Source organism: Montipora capricornis, chromosome 4 (assembly GCF_036669925.1).
Source record: "Montipora capricornis isolate CH-2021 chromosome 4, ASM3666992v2, whole genome shotgun sequence".
Classification (NCBI taxonomy): domain Eukaryota; kingdom Metazoa; phylum Cnidaria; class Anthozoa; order Scleractinia; family Acroporidae; genus Montipora; species Montipora capricornis.
This window is the reverse complement of record NC_090886.1, coordinates 42,509,139-42,527,013: the sequence shown is the minus strand read 5'-3', so window position 1 is coordinate 42,527,013 and position 17,875 is coordinate 42,509,139. Positions and strand designations below refer to the sequence as shown.

Sequence of the window (17,875 nt, the reverse complement as noted above, 5' to 3'; positions counted from 1 at the left end):
GGAAATCGCCACAAGCGCAAATAGCCTGAGAACTCTCTATCAATGGCTTTCCTCTTTTCAAACGCATGGACGGACAGCCTCTTCTTAGCCCAGTCTGATTAACTTAGCCCTCATTTCCGCTCCTTGTCATCTTGCCGAGATAGCTCAGTTGGGAGAGCGTCAGACTGAAGATCTGAAGGTCCCTTGTTCAAAGACGGAGGGCTCGAATGATTTCTGATTAATCCCGGGTCTCGGCACAGTATTTTTGCGTATCTTTTGGGTTCTAAGTTTGTTAAATTTTTCTTCAAAATCATCCCAAAGGAAATCGCCACAAGCGCAAATAGCCTGAGAAATCTCTATCAATGTCTTTCTCATTTCAACGCATGGGACGGAGAGCCTCTTCTTTAGCCCAGTGTGATTAACCTAGGCCCTCATTTCCGCTCCTTGTCATCTTGCCGAGATAGCTCAGTTGGGGAGAGCGTCACACTGAAGATCTGAACGGTCCCTGGATTCAACGGACGGAGGGCTGAAATGAGCTCTGATAATCCCTGGTCTCGGCAGCAATTTCTGCTTATCTTTTGGCTTTTTAGGTTTCTCAAAATTTTCTTCAAATTTATCTTAAAAGTAATTCGCCACAAGCGCAAACAGCCTGAGAACTCTCTATCAATGGCTCTTCCTTATTTCCAACGCATTGGACGGACAGCCTTTCTTTAGCCCAGTGTGATTAACGTAGCCCTCATTTCCGCTCCTTGTCATCTTGCCCGAGATAGCTCAGTTGGGAGAGCGTCAGACTGAAGATCTGAAGGTCCCTGGTTCAAAGACGGAGGGCTCGAATGAAGCTCTGATTAATGCCCGGGTCCTCGGCAGTAAGTTTTTGGTTATCTTTCGGGTTCTAAATTTTTTAAAATTTTCCTTCAAAATCATCCCAAAGGAAATCGCCACAGCGCAAATAGTCTGAGAACTCTCTATCAATCGCTTCCTCTTTTTCCAACGCATTGGACGGACAGCCCTCCTCTTTATCCAGTTGTCAGTAACAGACCCTCATGAATGAGCTATTGATCCATCTTGCCGAGATAGCTCAGTTGGGAGAGCGTCAGATTCGACTATATGTGAAGTCCCAGGTTCAAAGACGGAGGGCTTGAATGAGCTTGATTAATTCGGGTCTCGGCAGTAATTTTTGTTCATCCTTTGGCTTCTTAGTTTTTTCAAATTTTCCTTTAAATGTATCCCAAAGGTGACTCGCCATAGCGCAAAAATAGCCCTACAGAACTCTGTATCAAGTGGCTTCCTCTTTTCGCATCGCATTGGACGTTGAGACGGACAGCCTGAAGATCTTAAAGGTCCCTGGTTCTAAGACGGAAAGACGGAGGGCTCGAATGAGCTCTGATTAATCCCGGGTCTCGGCAGTAATTTTTGGTTATCTTTCGGGTTCTAAATTTTTTAAATTTTCTTTCAAAATCACCCCAAAGGAAATCGCACAAGCGCAAATAGCCTGAGAACTCCCTATGAATGGCTGCCTCGTTTCAAAGGGAATGGACGGACAGCCTCTTCTTGAGCCCAGTCTGATTAACTTAGCCCTCATATCCGCTCCTTGTCATCTTGCCGAGATAGCTCAGTTGGGAGAGCGTCACACTGAAGATCTGAAGGTCCTGGATTCAAAGACGGAGGGCTGAAATGAGCTCTGATTAATCCCTGGTCTCGGCAGTAATTTCTGCTTATCTTTTGGCTTTTTAGGTTTCTCAAATTTTTCTTCAAATTTATCCCAAAGTAATTCGCCACAAGCGCAAACAGCCTGAGAACTCTCTATCAATGGCTTCCTTATTTCCAACGCATTGGACGGACAGCCTCTTCTTTAGCCCAGTGTGATTAACGTAGCCCTCATTTCCGCTCCTTGTCATCTTGCCGAGATAGCTCAGTTGGGAGAGCGTCAGATTGAAGATCTGAAGGTCCCTGGTTCAAAGACGGAGGGCTCGAATGAGCTCTGATTAATCCCGGGTCTCGGCAGTAATTTTGGTTATCTTTCGGGTTCTAAATTTTTTAAAATTTTCCTTCAAAATCATCCCAAAGGAAATCGCCACAAGCGCAAATAGTCTGAGAATTCTCTATCAATCGCTTCCTCTTTTCCAACGCATCGGACGGACAGCCTCTTCTTTAGCCCAGTGTGATTAACGTAGCCCTCATTTCCCTTCCTTGTCATCTTGCCGAGATAGCTCAGTTGGGAGAGCGTCAGATTAAAGATCTGAAGGTCCCTGGTTCAAAGACGGAGGGCCTGAATGAGCTCTGATTAATCCCGGTCTCGGCAGTAATTTTTGTTCATCTTTTGGCTTCTTAAAGTTTTCAAATTTTCTTTTAAATTTATCCCAAAGTAACTCGCCACAAGCGCAAATAGCCTGAGAACTCTCTATCAATGGCTTCCTCTTTTCCAACGCATTGGACGGACAGCCTGAAGATCTGAAGGTCCCTGGTCAAAGACGGAAGACTCGAATGAGCTCTGATTAATCCCGGGTCTCGGCAATAATTTTTGCTCATCTTTCGACTTCTTAAGTTTTTCAGATTTTCCTTTAAATTTATCCCAAAGTAACTCGCCACAAGCGCAAATAGCCTGAGAACTCTCTATCAATCGTTTCCTCTTTTTCAACGCATGGGACGGACAACCCCCTCATTAGCTTAGTGTCAGTAACATGACCCTCATTAACGCGACTTGTCATCTTGCCGAGATAGCTCAGTTGGGAGAGCGTTAGACTGAAGATCTGAAGGTTCCTGGTTCAATCACGGAGGGCTCGAATGAGCTCTGATTAATCCCGGGTAATTTTTGCTTATCCTTCGACTTCTTAAGTTTCTTAAATTTTTCTTCAAATTTATCCCAAACTAACTCGCCACAAGCGCAAATAGCCTGAGAACTCTCTATCAATGGCTTCCTCTTTTCCAACGCATTGGACAAACAGCCTCTTCTTTAGCTCAGTGTGATTAACATTGCCCTTATTAACGCTACTTGTCATCTTTGCCGAGATAGCTCAGTTGGGAGAGCGTCAGACTGAAGATCTGAAGGTCCCTGGTTCAAACACGGAAGGCTCGAATGAGCTCTGATTAATCCCGGGTCTCTGGGGCGCAGTAATTTTTGGTTATCTTTCGGGTTCTAAATTTTTTAAAATTTTCTTTTCAAAATCATCCCAAAGGAAATCGCCACAAGCGCAAATAGCCTGAGAACTCTCTATCAATGGCTTTCCTCTTTTCAAACGCATGGACGGACAGCCTCTTCTTAGCCCAGTCTGATTAACTTAGCCCTCATTTCCGCTCCTTGTCATCTTGCCGAGATAGCTCAGTTGGGAGAGCGTCAGACTGAAGATCTGAATTCTCTTGTTCATAGACTGAGGGCTAGAATTATCTCTTATTAATCCCGGGTCTCGGCAGTAATTTTTGCTTATCTTTTGGGTTCTAAATTTTTTAAAATTTTTCTTCAAAATCATCCCAAAGGAAATCGCCACAAGCGCAAATAGCCTGAGAAATCTCTATCAATGTCTTTCTCATTTCAAACGCATTGGACGGAGAGCCTCTTCTTTAGCCCAGTCTGATTAACTTGGCCCTCATTTCCGCTCCCTGTCATCTTGCCGAGATAGCTTAGTTGGGAGAGCGTCACACTGAAGATCTGAAGGTCCTGGATTCAAAGACGGAGGGCTGAAATGAGCTCTGATTAATCCCTGGTCTCGGCAGCAATTTCTGCTCATCTTTTGGCTTTTTAGGTTTCTCAAATTTTTCTTCAAATTTATCTTAAAGTAATTCGCCACAAGCGCAAACAGCCTGAGAACTCTCTATCAATCGCTTCCTCTTTTCCAATGCATTAGACGGACAGCCTCTTCTTTAGCCCAGTGTGATTAACATGGCCCTCATTTTCCCTCCTTGTCATCTCTTGCCCGAGATAGCTCAGTTGGGAGAGCGTCAGACTGAAGATCTGAAGGTCCCTGGTTCAAAGACGGAGGGCTCGAATGAAGCTCTGATTAATGCCCGGGTCCTCGGCAGTAAGTTTTTGGTTATCTTTCGGGTTCTAAATTTTTTAAAATTTTCCTTCAAAATCATCCCAAAGGAAATCGCCACAGCGCAAATAGTCTGAGAACTCTCTATCAATCGCTTCCTCTTTTTCCAACGCATTGGACGGACAGCCCTCCTCTTTATCCAGTTGTCAGTAACAGACCCTCATGAATGAGCTATTGATCCATCTTGCCGAGATAGCTCAGTTGGGAGAGCGTCAGATTCGACTATATGTGAAGTCCCAGGTTCAAAGACGGAGGGCTTGAATGAGCTTGATTAATTCGGGTCTCGGCAGTAATTTTTGTTCATCCTTTGGCTTCTTAGTTTTTTCAAATTTTCCTTTAAATGTATCCCAAAGGTGACTCGCCATAGCGCAAAAATAGCCCTACAGAACTCTGTATCAAGTGGCTTCCTCTTTTCGCATCGCATTGGACGTTGAGACGGACAGCCTGAAGATCTTAAAGGTCCCTGGTTCTAAGACGGAAGACTTGAATGAGCTCTGCTAATCCAGGTCTCGGGCAATAATTTTTGCTTGTCTTTCGACTTTCTTAAGTTTTTCAAAATTTTCCTTAAATTTATCCCAAAGTAACTCTCGCCACAAGCGCGCAAATAGCCTGAGAACTCTCTATCATGGCTTCACTCATTTCAAACGCATTGGACGGAGAGCCCTCTTCTTTAGCCCAGTCTGATTAACTTGGCCCTCATTTCCGCTCCCTGTCATCTTGCCGAGATAGCTCAGTTGGGAGAGCGTCAGACTGAAGATCTGAAGGTCCCATGGATTCAAAGACGGAGGGCTGAAATGAGCTCTGATTAATCCGGGGTCTCGGCAGTATTTTTGGCTCATCTTTTGGCTTTTTAGGTTTCTCAAATTTTTCTTCAAAATTATCTTAAAGTTAATTCGCCACAAGCGCAAATAGCTCTGAGAACTCTCTATCAATGGCTTCCTCTTTTCCAACGCATGGGACGGACAGCCTCTTCTTTAGCCCAGTGGTATTAACGTAGCCCTCCATTTCCGCTCCTTGTCATCTTGCCGAGATAGTCAGTTGGGAGAGCGGTCAGACTGAAGATCTGAAGGTCCCAAAGACGGAGGGCTCGAATGAGCTCTGATTAATCCCGGGTCTCGGCAATAATTTTTGCCCATTCCTCATCTTTCGGGTTCTAAATTTTTCCAATTTGTCCTTCAAAATCATCCCAAAGGAAATCGCCACAAGCGCAAAGAGCCTGAGAACTCTCTATCAATCGCTTCCTCTTTTCCAACGCATCGGACGGACAGCCTCCTCTTTATCCCAGTGTCAGTAACATGACCCTCATTAACGCTACTTGTCATCTTGCCGAGATAGCTCAGTTGGGAGAGCGTCAGATTGAAGATCTGAAGGTCCCAGGTTCAAAGACGGAGGGCTTGAATGAGCTCTGATTAATTCCGGGTCTCGGCAGTAATTTTTGTTCATCTTTTGGCTTCTTAAGTTTTTCAAATTTTCCTTTAAATTTATCCCAAAGTGACTCGCCACAAGCGCAAATAGCCTAAGAACTCTGTATCAATGGCTTCCTCTTTTCCATCGCATTGGACGTTGGACGGACAGCCTGAAGATCTGAAGGTCCCTGGTTCTAAGACGGAAGACTTGAATGAGCTCTGATTAATCCCAGGTCTCGGCAATAATTTTTGCTTATCTTTCGGCTTCTTAAGTTCTTCAAATTTTCCTTTAATTTTATCCCAAAGTAACTCGCCACAAGCGCAAATAGCCTGAGAACTCTCTATCAATGGCTTCCTCTTTTGAAACGCATTGGACGGACAGCCTCTTCTTTAGCCCAGTCTGATTAACCTGGCCCTCATTTCCGTTCCCTGTCATCTTGCCGAGATAGCGCCGTTGGGAGAGCGTCACACTGAAGATCTGAAGGTCCTGGATTCAAAGACGGAGGGCTGAAATGAGCTCTGATTAATCAATGGTCTCGGCAGCAATTTCTGCTCATCTTTTGGCTTTTTAGGTTTCTCAAATTTTTCTTCAAATTTATCTTAAAGTAATTCGCCACAAGCGCAAACAGCCTGAGAACTCTCTATCAATGGCTTCCTTATTTCCAACGCATTGGACGGGTAGCCTCTTGTTTAGCCCAGTGTGATTAACATAGCCCTCATTTCCGCTCCCTGTCATCTAAAGATTCTTGTCATCTTTGCCGAGATAGCTCAGTTGGGAGAGCGTCAGACTGAAGATCTGAAGGTCCCTGGTTCAAACACGGAAGGCTCGAATGAGCTCTGATTAATCCCGGGTCTCTGGGGCGCAGTAATTTTTGGTTATCTTTCGGGTTCTAAATTTTTTAAAATTTTCTTTTCAAAATCATCCCAAAGGAAATCGCCACAAGCGCAAATAGCCTGAGAACTCTCTATCAATGGCTTTCCTCTTTTCAAACGCATGGACGGACAGCCTCTTCTTAGCCCAGTCTGATTAACTTAGCCCTCATTTCCGCTCCTTGTCATCTTGCCGAGATAGCTCAGTTGGGAGAGCGTCAGACTGAAGATCTGAAGGTCCCTTGTTCAAAGACGGAGGGCTCGAATGATTTCTGATTAATCCCGGGTCTCGGCACAGTATTTTTGCGTATCTTTTGGGTTCTAAGTTTGTTAAATTTTTCTTCAAAATCATCCCAAAGGAAATCGCCACAAGCGCAAATAGCCTGAGAAATCTCTATCAATGTCTTTCTCATTTCAACGCATGGGACGGAGAGCCTCTTCTTTAGCCCAGTGTGATTAACCTAGGCCCTCATTTCCGCTCCTTGTCATCTTGCCGAGATAGCTCAGTTGGGGAGAGCGTCACACTGAAGATCTGAACGGTCCCTGGATTCAACGGACGGAGGGCTGAAATGAGCTCTGATAATCCCTGGTCTCGGCAGCAATTTCTGCTTATCTTTTGGCTTTTTAGGTTTCTCAAAATTTTCTTCAAATTTATCTTAAAAGTAATTCGCCACAAGCGCAAACAGCCTGAGAACTCTCTATCAATGGCTCTTCCTTATTTCCAACGCATTGGACGGACAGCCTTTCTTTAGCCCAGTGTGATTAACGTAGCCCTCATTTCCGCTCCTTGTCATCTTGCCCGAGATAGCTCAGTTGGGAGAGCGTCAGACTGAAGATCTGAAGGTCCCTGGTTCAAAGACGGAGGGCTCGAATGAAGCTCTGATTAATGCCCGGGTCCTCGGCAGTAAGTTTTTGGTTATCTTTCGGGTTCTAAATTTTTTAAAATTTTCCTTCAAAATCATCCCAAAGGAAATCGCCACAGCGCAAATAGTCTGAGAACTCTCTATCAATCGCTTCCTCTTTTTCCAACGCATTGGACGGACAGCCCTCCTCTTTATCCAGTTGTCAGTAACAGACCCTCATGAATGAGCTATTGATCCATCTTGCCGAGATAGCTCAGTTGGGAGAGCGTCAGATTCGACTATATGTGAAGTCCCAGGTTCAAAGACGGAGGGCTTGAATGAGCTTGATTAATTCGGGTCTCGGCAGTAATTTTTGTTCATCCTTTGGCTTCTTAGTTTTTTCAAATTTTCCTTTAAATGTATCCCAAAGGTGACTCGCCATAGCGCAAAAATAGCCCTACAGAACTCTGTATCAAGTGGCTTCCTCTTTTCGCATCGCATTGGACGTTGAGACGGACAGCCTGAAGATCTTAAAGGTCCCTGGTTCTAAGACGGAAGACTTGAATGAGCTCTGCTAATCCAGGTCTCGGGCAATAATTTTTGCTTGTCTTTCGACTTTCTTAAGTTTTTCAAAATTTTCCTTAAATTTATCCCAAAGTAACTCTCGCCACAAGCGCGCAAATAGCCTGAGAACTCTCTATCATGGCTTCACTCATTTCAAACGCATTGGACGGAGAGCCCTCTTCTTTAGCCCAGTCTGATTAACTTGGCCCTCATTTCCGCTCCCTGTCATCTTGCCGAGATAGCTCAGTTGGGAGAGCGTCAGACTGAAGATCTGAAGGTCCCATGGATTCAAAGACGGAGGGCTGAAATGAGCTCTGATTAATCCGGGGTCTCGGCAGTATTTTTGGCTCATCTTTTGGCTTTTTAGGTTTCTCAAATTTTTCTTCAAAATTATCTTAAAGTTAATTCGCCACAAGCGCAAATAGCTCTGAGAACTCTCTATCAATGGCTTCCTCTTTTCCAACGCATGGGACGGACAGCCTCTTCTTTAGCCCAGTGGTATTAACGTAGCCCTCCATTTCCGCTCCTTGTCATCTTGCCGAGATAGTCAGTTGGGAGAGCGGTCAGACTGAAGATCTGAAGGTCCCGGGTTCAAAGACGGCAGGCTCGAATGAGCTCTGATTAATCCCGGTTTCGGGCAGTCAAGTAATTTTTGGTTATCTTTCGGGTTCTAAATTTTTTAAAATTTTCCTTCAAAATCATCCCAGAGGAACTCGCCACAAGCGCAAATAGTCTAGAATTCTCTATCATCGCTTCCTCTTTTCCAAAGCATCGGACGGACAGCTCCTCTTTATCCCAGTGTCAGTAACATGAGCCCTCATTCCACGCTACTTGTCATCTTGCCGAGATAGCTCAGTTGGGGAGGAGCGGTCAGACTGAAGATCTGAAGGTCCCAGTTCAAAGACGGAGGGCTCGAATGAGCTCTGATTAATCCCGGGTCTCGGCAGTAATTTTTGTTCATCTTTCGGCTTCTTAAGGTTTTCAAATTTTCCTTTAAATTTATCCCAAAGTAACTCGCCACAAGCGCAAATAGCCTGAGAATTCTCTATCAATGGCTTCCTCTTTTCCAACGCATTGGACGGACAGCCTGAAGATCTGAAGGTCCCTGGTCAAAGACGGAAGACTCGAATGAGCTCTGATTAATCCCGGGTCTCGGCAATAATTTTTGCTCATCTTTCGACTTCTTAAGTTTTTCAAATTTTCCTTTAAATTTATCCCAAAGTAACTCGCCACAAGCGCAAATAACCTGAGAACTCTCTATCAATCGTTTCCTCTTTTTCAACGCATGGGACGGACAACCCCCTCTTTAGCTTAGTGTCAGTAACATGACCCTCATTAACGCGACTTGTCATCTTGCCGAGATAGCTCAGTTGGGAGAGCGTTAGACTGAAGATCTGAAGGTTCCTGGTTCAATCACGGAGGGCTCGAATGAGCTCTGATTAATCCCGGGTAATTTTTGCTTATCCTTCGACTTCTTAAGTTTTTCAAATTTCCTTTAAATTTATCCCAAAGTAACTCGCCACAAGCGCAAATAACCTGAGAACTCTCTATCAATGGCTTCCTCTTTCCCAACGCATTGGACAAACAGCCTCTTCTTTAGCTCAGTGTGATTAACATTGCCCTCATTAAAGATACTTGTCATCTTGCCGAGATAGCTCAGTTGGGAGAGCGTCAGACTGAAGATCTGAAGGTCCCTGGTTCAAACCGGAGGGCTCGAATGAGCTCTGATTAATCCCGGGTCTCGGCAGTAATTTTTGGTTATCTTTCGGGTTCTAAATTTTTTAAAATTTTCTTTCCTTTCAATCCCAAAGGAAATTGCCACAAGCGCAAATAGCCTGAGAACTCTCTATCAATGGCTTCCTCTTTTCAAACGCATTGGACGGACAGCCTCTTCTCTTTAGCCCAGTCTGATTAACTTAGCCCTCATTTCCGCTCCTTGTTATCTTGCCGAGATAGCTCAGTTGGGAGAGCGTCAGACTGAAGATCTGAAGGTCCCTGGTTCAAAGACGGAGGGCTCGAATGAGCTCTGATTAATCCCGGGTCTCGGCAGTAATTTTTGCTTATCTTTTGGGTTCTAAATTTTTTAAAATTTTCCTCATAAATCATCCCAAAGGAAATCGCCACAAGCGCAAATAGCCTGAGAACTCTCTATCAATGTCTTCCTCTTTTCAAACGCATTGGACGGAGAGCCTCTTCTTTAGCCCAGTCTGATTAACTTAGCCCTCATTTCCGCTCCCTGTCATCTTGCCGAGATACCTCAGTTGAGAGAGCGTCACACTGAAAATCTGAAGGTCCTGGATTCAAAGACGGAGGGCTGAAATGAGCTCTGATTAATCCCTGGTCTCGGCAGCAATTTCTGCTCATCTTTTGGCTTTTTAGGTTTCTCAAATTTTTCTTCAAATTTATCCCAAAGTAATTCGCCACAAGCGCAAACAGCCTGAGAACTCTCTATCAATGGCTTCCTTATTTCCAACGCATTGGACGGACAGCCTCTTCTTTAGCCCAGTCTGATTAACCTGGCCCTCATTTCCGCTCCCTGTCATCTTGCCGAGATAGCTCAGTTGAGAGAGCGTCACACTGAAGATCTGAAAGTCCCTGGTTCAAAGACGGAGGGCGCAAATTAGCTCTCATTAATCCCGGGTCTCGGCAGTAATTTTCGCTCACCTTTTGGCTTCTTAAGTTTCTCAAATTTTTCTTCAAATTTATCCCAAAGTAACTCCCCACAAGCACAAAAAGCCTGAGAACTCTCTATCAATGGCTTCCTCTTTTCCAACGCATTGGACGGACGGCCTCTTCTTTAGCCCAGTGTGATTAACATAGCCCTCATTTCCGCTCCTTGTCATCTTGCCGAGATAGCTCAGTTGGGAGAGCGTCAGACTGAAGATCTGAAGGTCCCTGGTTCAAAGACGGAGGGCTCGAATTAGCTTTGATTAATCCGGGTCTCGGAAAGACGGAGGGCTTATCTTTCGGGTTCTAAATTTTTTAAAATTTTCCTTCAAAATCATCCCAAAGGAAATCGCCACAAGCGCAAATAGCCTGAGAACTCTCTATCAATGGCTTCCTCTTTTCAAACGCATTGGACGGACAGCCTCTTCTTTAGCCCAGTCTGATTAACCTGGCCCTCATTTCCGCTCCCTGTCATCTTGCCGAGATAGCTCAGTTGGGAGAGCGTTAGACTGAAGATCTGAAGGTCCCTGGTTCAAAGACGGAGGGCTCGAATGAGCTCTGATTAGTCCCGGGTCTCGCAGTATTTTTTGCTCAACTTTCGGCTTCTGAAGTTCTTCAAATTTTCTTTTAAATTTATCCCAAAGTAACTCGCCACAAGCGCAAATAGCCTGAGAACTCTCTATCAATGGCTTCCTCTTTTCCAACGCATTGGACAAACAGCCTCTTCTTTAGCCCAGCCTGATTAACCTGGCCCTAATTTCCGCTCCCTGTCATCTTCCCGAGATAGCTCAGTTGAGAGAGCGTCACACTGAAGATCTGAAGGTCCCTGGTTCAAAGACGGAGGGCTCAAATGAGCTCATATTAATCCCGGGTCTCGGCAGTAATTTTTGCTTATCTTTCGGCTTCTTAAGTTTTTTAAATTTTTATTTAATTTTATCCCAAAGTAACTCGCCACAAGCGCAAATAGCCTGAAAACTCTCTATCAATCGTTTCCTCTTTTTCAACCCATGGGACGGACAGCCTCCTCTTTAGCCCAGTGACAGTAACATGACCCTCATTAACGCTACTTGTCATCTTGCCGAGATAGCTCAGTTGGGAGAGCGTCACACTGAAGATCTGAAGGTCCCTGGTTTAAAGACGGAGGGCTCGAATGAGCTCTGATTAATCCCGGGTCTCGGCAGTAATTTTTGCTCAACTTTCGGCTTCTTAAGTTCTTCAAATTTTCTTTTAAATTTATCCCAAAGTAACTCGCCACAAGCGCAAATAGCCTGAGAACTCTCTTTCAATCGTTTCCTCTTTTTCAACGCATGGGAGAGACACCCTCCTCTTTAGCCCAGTGTCAGTAACATGACCCTCATTAACGCTACTTGTTATCTTGCCGAGATAGCTCAGTTGGGAGAGCGTCAGACTGAAGATCTGAAGGTCCCTTGTTCAAAGACGGAGGGCTCGAATGAGCTCTGATTAATCCCGGGTCTCGGCAGTAATTTTTGTTCATCTTTCGGCTTGTTAAGTTTTTCAAATTTTCCTTTAAATTTATCCCAAAGTAACTGGCCACAAGCGCAAATAGCCTGAGAACTCTCTATCAATGGCTTCCTCTTTTCCAACGCATTGGACGGACAGCCTGAAGATCTGAAGGTCCCTGGTTCAAAGACGGAGGGCTCGAATGAGCTCTGATTAATCCCGGGTCTCGGCAATAATTTTTGCTCATTCCTCATCTTTGGGGTTCTAAATTTTTTTAAATTGTCTTTCAAAATCATCCCAAAGGATGGGGTTCTTTGGGGGTTCTGAAGTTTTTCAAAGTTTCCTTTAAAATTATCCCAAAGGAAATCGCCACAAGCGCAAATAGCGTGAGAACTCTGTATCAATGGCTTCCTCTTTTCAATCGCATTGGACGGACAGCCTCTTCTTTAGCCCAGACTGATTAACCTGGCCCTCATTTCCGCTCCCTGTCATCTTGCCGAGATAGCTCAGTTGAGAGACGGTCACACTGAAGATCTGAAGGTCCCTGGTTTAAAGACGGAGGGCCCAATTAGCTCTGATTAATTCCGGGTCTCGGCAGTAATTTTCGCTCGCCTTTTGGTTTCTTAAGTTTTTCAAATTTTCCTTCAAATTTATCTCAAAGTAACTCGCAACAAGCGCAAATAGCCTGAGAACTCTCTATCAATGGCTTCCTCTTTTCCAACGCATTGGACGGACAGCCTCTTCTTTAGCCCAGTGTGATTAACATGGCCCTTATTTCCGCTTCCTGTCATCTTGCCGAGATAGCTCAGTTGGGAGAGCGTCAGACTGAAGATCTAAAGGTCCCTGGTTCAAGACGGAGGGCTCGAATGAGCTCTGATTAATCCCGGGTCTCGGCAGTATTTTTTGCTCATCTTTCGGCTTCTTAAGTTCTTCAAATTTTCTTTTAAATTTATCCCAAAGTAACTCGCCACAAGCGCAAATAGCCTGAGAAATCTCTATCAATCGTTTTTCCTCTTTTTCAACGCATGGGACGGACAACCTCCTCTTTAGCCCAGTGTCAGTAACATGACCCTCATTAACGCTACTTGTCATCTTGCCGAGATAGCAAGTTGGGAGAGCGTCAGACTGAATATCTGAAGGTCCCCTGGTTCAAAGACGGAGGGCTTGAATGAGCTCGGATTAATCCCGGGTCTCGGCAGTAATTTTTGTTAATCTTTCGGCTTCTTAAGTTTTTCAAATTTTCCTTTAAATTTATCCCAAAGTAACTCGCCACAAGCGCAAATAACCTGAGAACTCTCTATCAATGGCTTCCTCTTTCCCAACGCATTGGACAAACAGCCTCTTCTTTAGCTCAGTGTGATTACCATTGCCCTCATTTCCGCTCACTGTCATCTTGCCTAGATAGCTCAGTTAAGAGAGCGTCACACTGAAGATCTGAAGGTCCCTGGTTCAAAGACGGAGGGCGGAAATGAGCTCTGATTAATCCCGGGTCTCGGCAGTAATTTTCGCTCAGCTTTTGGCTTCTTAAGTTTCTCAAATTTTTCTTCAAATTTATCCCAAAGTAACTCGCCACAAGCGCAAATAGCCTGAGAACTCTCTATCAATGGCTTCCTCTTTTCCAACGCATTGGACGGACAGCCTCTTCTTTAGCCCAGTGTGATTAACATAGCCCTCATTTCCGCTCCTTGTCATCTTCCGAGATAGCTCAGTTGGGAGAGCGTCAGACTGAGATCTGAAGGTCCCTGGTTCAAAGACGGAGGGCTCGAATGAGCTCTAATTAATCCCGGGGTCTCAGCAGTAATTTTTGCTTATCTTTCGGGTTCTAAATTTTTTCAAAATTTCCTTCAAAATCATCCCAAAGGATGGGGTTCTTTAGGGGTTCTGAAGTTTTTCAAAGTTTCCTTTAAAAATTATCCAAAAGGAAATTGTCACAAGCGCAAATAGCCTGAGAACTCTCTATCAATCGTTTCCTCTTTTTCAACGCATGGGACGGACAGCCTCCTCTTTAGCCCAGTGTCAGTAACATGACCCTCATTAACGCTACTTGTCATCAAGCCGAGATAGCTCAGTTGGGAGAGCGTCAGACTGAAGATCTGAAGGTCCCTGTTCAAAGACGGAGGGCTCGAATGAGCTCTGATTAATCCCCGGTCTCGGCAGTAATTTTTGTTCATCTTTTTGGCTTCTTAAAGTTTTCAAATTTCCTTTAAATTTATCCCAAAGTGACTCGCCACAAGCGCAAATAGCCTAAGAACTCTGTATCAATGGCTTCCCTCTTTTCCAACGCATTGGACGGACAGCCTGAAGATCTGAAGGTCCCTGGCTCTAAGACGGAAGACTTGAATGAGCTCTGATTAATCCCGGTCTCGGCAATAATTTTGCTCATCTTTCGACTTCTTAAGTTTTTTCAATTTTTCCTTTAAATTTATCCCAAAGTAACTCGCCACAAGCGCAAATAGCCTGAGAACTCTCTATCAATCGTTTCCTCTTTTTCAACGCATGGGACGGACAACCCCTCTTTAGCTTTAGTGTCAGTAACATGACCCTCATTAACGCGACTTGTCATCTTGCCGAGATAGCTCAGTTGGGAGAGCGTTAGACTGAAGATCTGAAGGTTCCTGGTTCAATCACGGAGGGGCTCGAATGAGCTCTGATTAATCCCGGGTAAATTTTTGCTTATCCCTTCGACTTCTTAAGTTTTTCAAATTTCCCTTTAAAATTATCCCAAAGTAACTCGCCACAAGCGCAAATAATCTGAGAACCTCTCTATCAATGGCTTCCTCTTTCCAAACGCATTGGACAAACGCCTCTTCTTTAGCTTAGTGTGATTGACATTGCCCTCATTAAAGATACTTGTCATCTTGCCGAGATAGCTCAGTTGGGAGAGCGTCAGACTGAAGATCTGAAGGTCCCTGGTTCAAACCGGAGGGCTCGAATGAGCTCTGATTAATCCCGGGTCTCGGCAGTAATTTTTGGTTATCTTTCGGGTTCTAAATTTTTTAAAATTTTCTTTCCTTTCAATCCCAAAGGAAATTGCCACAAGCGCAAATAGCCTGAGAACTCTCTATCAATGGCTTCCTCTTTTCAAACGCATTGGACGGACAGCCTCTTCTCTTTAGCCCAGTCTGATTAACTTAGCCCTCATTTCCGCTCCTTGTTATCTTGCCGAGATAGCTCAGTTGGGAGAGCGTCAGACTGAAGATCTGAAGGTCCCTGGTTCAAAGACGGAGGGCTCGAATGAGCTCTGATTAATCCCGGTCTCGGCAGTAATTTTTTGCTTATCTTTTGGGTTCTAAATTTTTTAAAATGTTTCTTCAAAATCATCCCAAAGGAAATCGCCACAAGCGCAAATAGCCTGAGAAACTCTCTATCAATGGCTTCCTCTTTTCAAACGCATTGGACGGAGAGCCTCTTCTTTAGCCCAGTCTGATTAACTTAGCCCTCATTTCCGCTCCCTGTCATCTTGCCGAGATAGCTCAGTTGAGAGAGCGTCACACTGAAGATAGAAGGTCCTGGATTCAAAGACGGAGGGCTGAAATGAGCTCTGATTAATCCCTGGTCTCGGCAGCAATTTCTGCTCATCTTTTGGCTTTTTAGGTTTCTCAAATTTTTCTTCAAATTTATCCCAAAGTAATTCGCCACAAGCGCAAACAGCCTGAGAACTCTCTATCAATGCTTCCTTATTTCCCAACGCATTGGACGGACCGCCTCTTCTTTAGCCCAGTCTGATTAACCTGGCCCTCATTTCCGCTCCCTGTCATCTTGCCGAGATAGCTCAGTTGAGAGAGCGTCACACTGAAGATCTGAAAGTCCCTGGTTCAAAGACGGAGGGCGCAAATTAGCTCTCATTAATCCCGTGTCTCGCTAGTAATATTCGCTAACCTTTCGGCTTCTTAAGTTTCTCAAATTTTTTTTTCTTCAATTGATCCCAAGTAACTCCCCACAAGCGCAAATAGCCTGAGAACTCTCTTTCAATGGCTTTCTCTTTTCCACGCATTGGACGGACGGCCTCTTCTTTAGCCCAGTGTGATTAACATAGCCGTCATTTCCGCTCCATGTCATCTTGCCGAGATAGCTCAGTTGGGAGAGCGTCAGACTGAAGATCTGAAGGTCCCTGGTTCAAAGACGGAGGGCTCGAATTAGCTTTGATTAATCCGGGTCTCGGCAGTAATTTTTGCTTATCTTTCGGGTTCTAAATTTTTTAAAATTTTCCTTCAAAATCATCCCAAAGGAAATCGCCACAAGCGCAAATAGCCTGAGAGAACTCTCTATTAATGGCTTCCTCTTTCAAACGCATTGGACGGACAGCCTCTTCTTTAGCCCAGTCTGATTAACCTGGCCCTCATTTCCGCTCCCTGTCATCTTGCCGAGATAGCTCAGTTGGGAGAGCGTTTAGACTGAAGATCTGAAGGTCCCTGGTTCAAACACGGAGGGCTCGAATGAGCTCTGATTAATCCCGGGTCTCGCAGTATTTTTTGCTCATCTTTCGGCTTCTTAAGTTCTTCAAATTTTCTTTTAAATTTATCCCAAAGTAACTCGCCACAAGCGCAAATAACCTGAGAACTCTCTATCAATGGCTTCGTCTTTCCCAACGCATTGGACAAACAGCCTCTTCTTTAGCCCAGCCTGATTAACCTGGCCCTAATTTCCGCTCCCTGTCATCTTCCCGAGATAGCTCAGTTGAGAGAGCGTCACACTGAAGATCTGAAGGTCCCTGGTTCAAAGACGGAGGGCTCAAATGAGCTCATATTAATCCCGGGTCTCGGCAGTAATTTTTGCTTATCTTTCGGCTTCTTAAGTTTTTTAAATTTTTATTTAATTTTATCCCAAAGTAACTCGCCACAAGCGCAAATAGCCTGAAAACTCTCTATCAATCGTTTCCTCTTTTTCAACCCATTGGACGGACAGCCTCCTCTTTAGCCCAGTGACAGTAACATGACCCTCATTAACGCTACTTGTCATCTTGCCGAGATAGCTCAGTTGGGAGAAGCGTCACACTAAAGATCTGAAGGTTCCCTGGTTGAAAGACGGAGGGCTCGAATGAGCTCTGATTAATCCCGGGTCTCGGCAGTAATTTTTTGCTCATCTTTCGGCTTCTTAAGTTCTTCAAATTTTCTTGTAAATTTATCCCAAAGTAACTCGCCACAAGCGCAAATAGCCTAAGAACTCTCTTTCAATCGTTTCCTCCTTTTCAACGCATGGGACGGACAGCCTCCTCTTTAGCCCAGTGTCAGTAACATGACCCTCATTAATGCTACTTGTCATCTTGCCGAGATAGCTCAGTTGGGAGAGCGTCAGACTGAAGATCTGAAGGTCCCTTGTTCAAAGACGGAGGGCTCGAATGAGCTCTGATTAATCCCGGTCTCGGCAGTAATTTTTGTTCATCTTTCGCTTCTTAAGTTTTTCAAATTTTCCTTTAAATTTATCCCAAAGTAACTCTCCACAAGCGCAAATAGCCTGAGAACTCTCTATCACAATGGCTTCCTCTTTCCAAAGCATTAGACGGACAGCCTGAAGATCTGAAGGTCCCTAGTTCAAACACGGAGGGCTCGAATGAGCTCTGATTAATCCCGGGTCTCGGCAGTAATTTTTGCTCATTCCTCATCTTTCGGGTTCTAAATTTTTTTAAATTTTCCTTCAAAATCATCCCAAAGGATGGAGTTCTTCTTTAGGGGTTCTGAAGTTTTTCAAAGTTTCCTTTAAAATTATCCCAAAGGAATTGTCACAAGCGCAAATAGCCTGAGAACTCTGTATCAATGGCTTCCTCTTTTCAATCGCATTGGACGGACAGCCTCTTCTTTAGCCCAGTCTGATTAACCTGGCCCTCATTTCCGCTCCCTGTCATCTTGCCGAGATAGCTCAGTTGAGAGACGGTCACACTGAAGATCTGAAGTCCCTGGTTTAAAGACGGAGGGCCCAATTAGCTCTGATTAATCCGGGTCTCGGCAGTAATTTTCGCTCGCCTTTTGGTTTCTTAAGTTTCTCAAATTTTTGTTCAATTTATCCAAAAGTAACTCGCCACAAGCGCAAATAGCCTGAGAACTCTCTATCAATGGCT

General features: G+C 44.6%; 21 non-coding genes across 21 annotated transcripts; all 21 read left to right on the top strand.

Moving 5' to 3' along the window:
• The first annotated feature begins 133 nt into the window (after positions 1-133).
• Trnaf-gaa (transfer RNA phenylalanine (anticodon GAA)) lies at positions 134-236 on the top strand. Its single transcript has one exon. It is a non-coding gene; the product is annotated as a tRNA-Phe (tRNA).
• Positions 237-738: 502 nt separating this feature from the next.
• Trnaf-gaa (transfer RNA phenylalanine (anticodon GAA)) lies at positions 739-845 on the top strand. The gene has a single exon. It is a non-coding gene; the product is annotated as a tRNA-Phe (tRNA).
• A 1,035-nt stretch (positions 846-1,880) lies between these two features.
• Trnaf-gaa (transfer RNA phenylalanine (anticodon GAA)) lies at positions 1,881-1,983 on the top strand. The gene has a single exon. It is a non-coding gene; the product is annotated as a tRNA-Phe (tRNA).
• Positions 1,984-2,179: 196 nt separating this feature from the next.
• Positions 2,180-2,281, top strand: Trnaf-aaa (transfer RNA phenylalanine (anticodon AAA)). The gene has a single exon. It is a non-coding gene; the product is annotated as a tRNA-Phe (tRNA).
• Positions 2,282-2,982: 701 nt separating this feature from the next.
• Trnaf-gaa (transfer RNA phenylalanine (anticodon GAA)) lies at positions 2,983-3,088 on the top strand. Its single transcript has one exon. It is a non-coding gene; the product is annotated as a tRNA-Phe (tRNA).
• An 800-nt stretch (positions 3,089-3,888) lies between these two features.
• Positions 3,889-3,995, top strand: Trnaf-gaa (transfer RNA phenylalanine (anticodon GAA)). The gene has a single exon. It is a non-coding gene; the product is annotated as a tRNA-Phe (tRNA).
• Positions 3,996-5,335: 1,340 nt separating this feature from the next.
• On the top strand, positions 5,336-5,438 carry Trnaf-gaa (transfer RNA phenylalanine (anticodon GAA)). The gene has a single exon. It is a non-coding gene; the product is annotated as a tRNA-Phe (tRNA).
• A 735-nt stretch (positions 5,439-6,173) lies between these two features.
• On the top strand, positions 6,174-6,279 carry Trnaf-gaa (transfer RNA phenylalanine (anticodon GAA)). The gene has a single exon. It is a non-coding gene; the product is annotated as a tRNA-Phe (tRNA).
• A 199-nt stretch (positions 6,280-6,478) lies between these two features.
• Positions 6,479-6,581, top strand: Trnaf-gaa (transfer RNA phenylalanine (anticodon GAA)). The gene has a single exon. It is a non-coding gene; the product is annotated as a tRNA-Phe (tRNA).
• A 502-nt stretch (positions 6,582-7,083) lies between these two features.
• Trnaf-gaa (transfer RNA phenylalanine (anticodon GAA)) lies at positions 7,084-7,190 on the top strand. The gene has a single exon. It is a non-coding gene; the product is annotated as a tRNA-Phe (tRNA).
• Positions 7,191-9,337: 2,147 nt separating this feature from the next.
• On the top strand, positions 9,338-9,439 carry Trnaf-gaa (transfer RNA phenylalanine (anticodon GAA)). The gene has a single exon. It is a non-coding gene; the product is annotated as a tRNA-Phe (tRNA).
• A 199-nt stretch (positions 9,440-9,638) lies between these two features.
• Positions 9,639-9,741, top strand: Trnaf-gaa (transfer RNA phenylalanine (anticodon GAA)). The gene has a single exon. It is a non-coding gene; the product is annotated as a tRNA-Phe (tRNA).
• A 797-nt stretch (positions 9,742-10,538) lies between these two features.
• Trnaf-gaa (transfer RNA phenylalanine (anticodon GAA)) lies at positions 10,539-10,640 on the top strand. Its single transcript has one exon. It is a non-coding gene; the product is annotated as a tRNA-Phe (tRNA).
• A 796-nt stretch (positions 10,641-11,436) lies between these two features.
• Trnaf-gaa (transfer RNA phenylalanine (anticodon GAA)) lies at positions 11,437-11,539 on the top strand. The gene has a single exon. It is a non-coding gene; the product is annotated as a tRNA-Phe (tRNA).
• A 197-nt stretch (positions 11,540-11,736) lies between these two features.
• Positions 11,737-11,839, top strand: Trnaf-gaa (transfer RNA phenylalanine (anticodon GAA)). The gene has a single exon. It is a non-coding gene; the product is annotated as a tRNA-Phe (tRNA).
• A 775-nt stretch (positions 11,840-12,614) lies between these two features.
• On the top strand, positions 12,615-12,716 carry Trnaf-gaa (transfer RNA phenylalanine (anticodon GAA)). Its single transcript has one exon. It is a non-coding gene; the product is annotated as a tRNA-Phe (tRNA).
• A 1,158-nt stretch (positions 12,717-13,874) lies between these two features.
• On the top strand, positions 13,875-13,976 carry Trnaf-gaa (transfer RNA phenylalanine (anticodon GAA)). The gene has a single exon. It is a non-coding gene; the product is annotated as a tRNA-Phe (tRNA).
• Positions 13,977-14,680: 704 nt separating this feature from the next.
• Positions 14,681-14,782, top strand: Trnaf-gaa (transfer RNA phenylalanine (anticodon GAA)). The gene has a single exon. It is a non-coding gene; the product is annotated as a tRNA-Phe (tRNA).
• A 199-nt stretch (positions 14,783-14,981) lies between these two features.
• Trnaf-gaa (transfer RNA phenylalanine (anticodon GAA)) lies at positions 14,982-15,083 on the top strand. Its single transcript has one exon. It is a non-coding gene; the product is annotated as a tRNA-Phe (tRNA).
• A 799-nt stretch (positions 15,084-15,882) lies between these two features.
• Trnaf-gaa (transfer RNA phenylalanine (anticodon GAA)) lies at positions 15,883-15,984 on the top strand. Its single transcript has one exon. It is a non-coding gene; the product is annotated as a tRNA-Phe (tRNA).
• A 1,101-nt stretch (positions 15,985-17,085) lies between these two features.
• On the top strand, positions 17,086-17,187 carry Trnaf-gaa (transfer RNA phenylalanine (anticodon GAA)). Its single transcript has one exon. It is a non-coding gene; the product is annotated as a tRNA-Phe (tRNA).
• Positions 17,188-17,875: the final 688 nt, after the last annotated feature.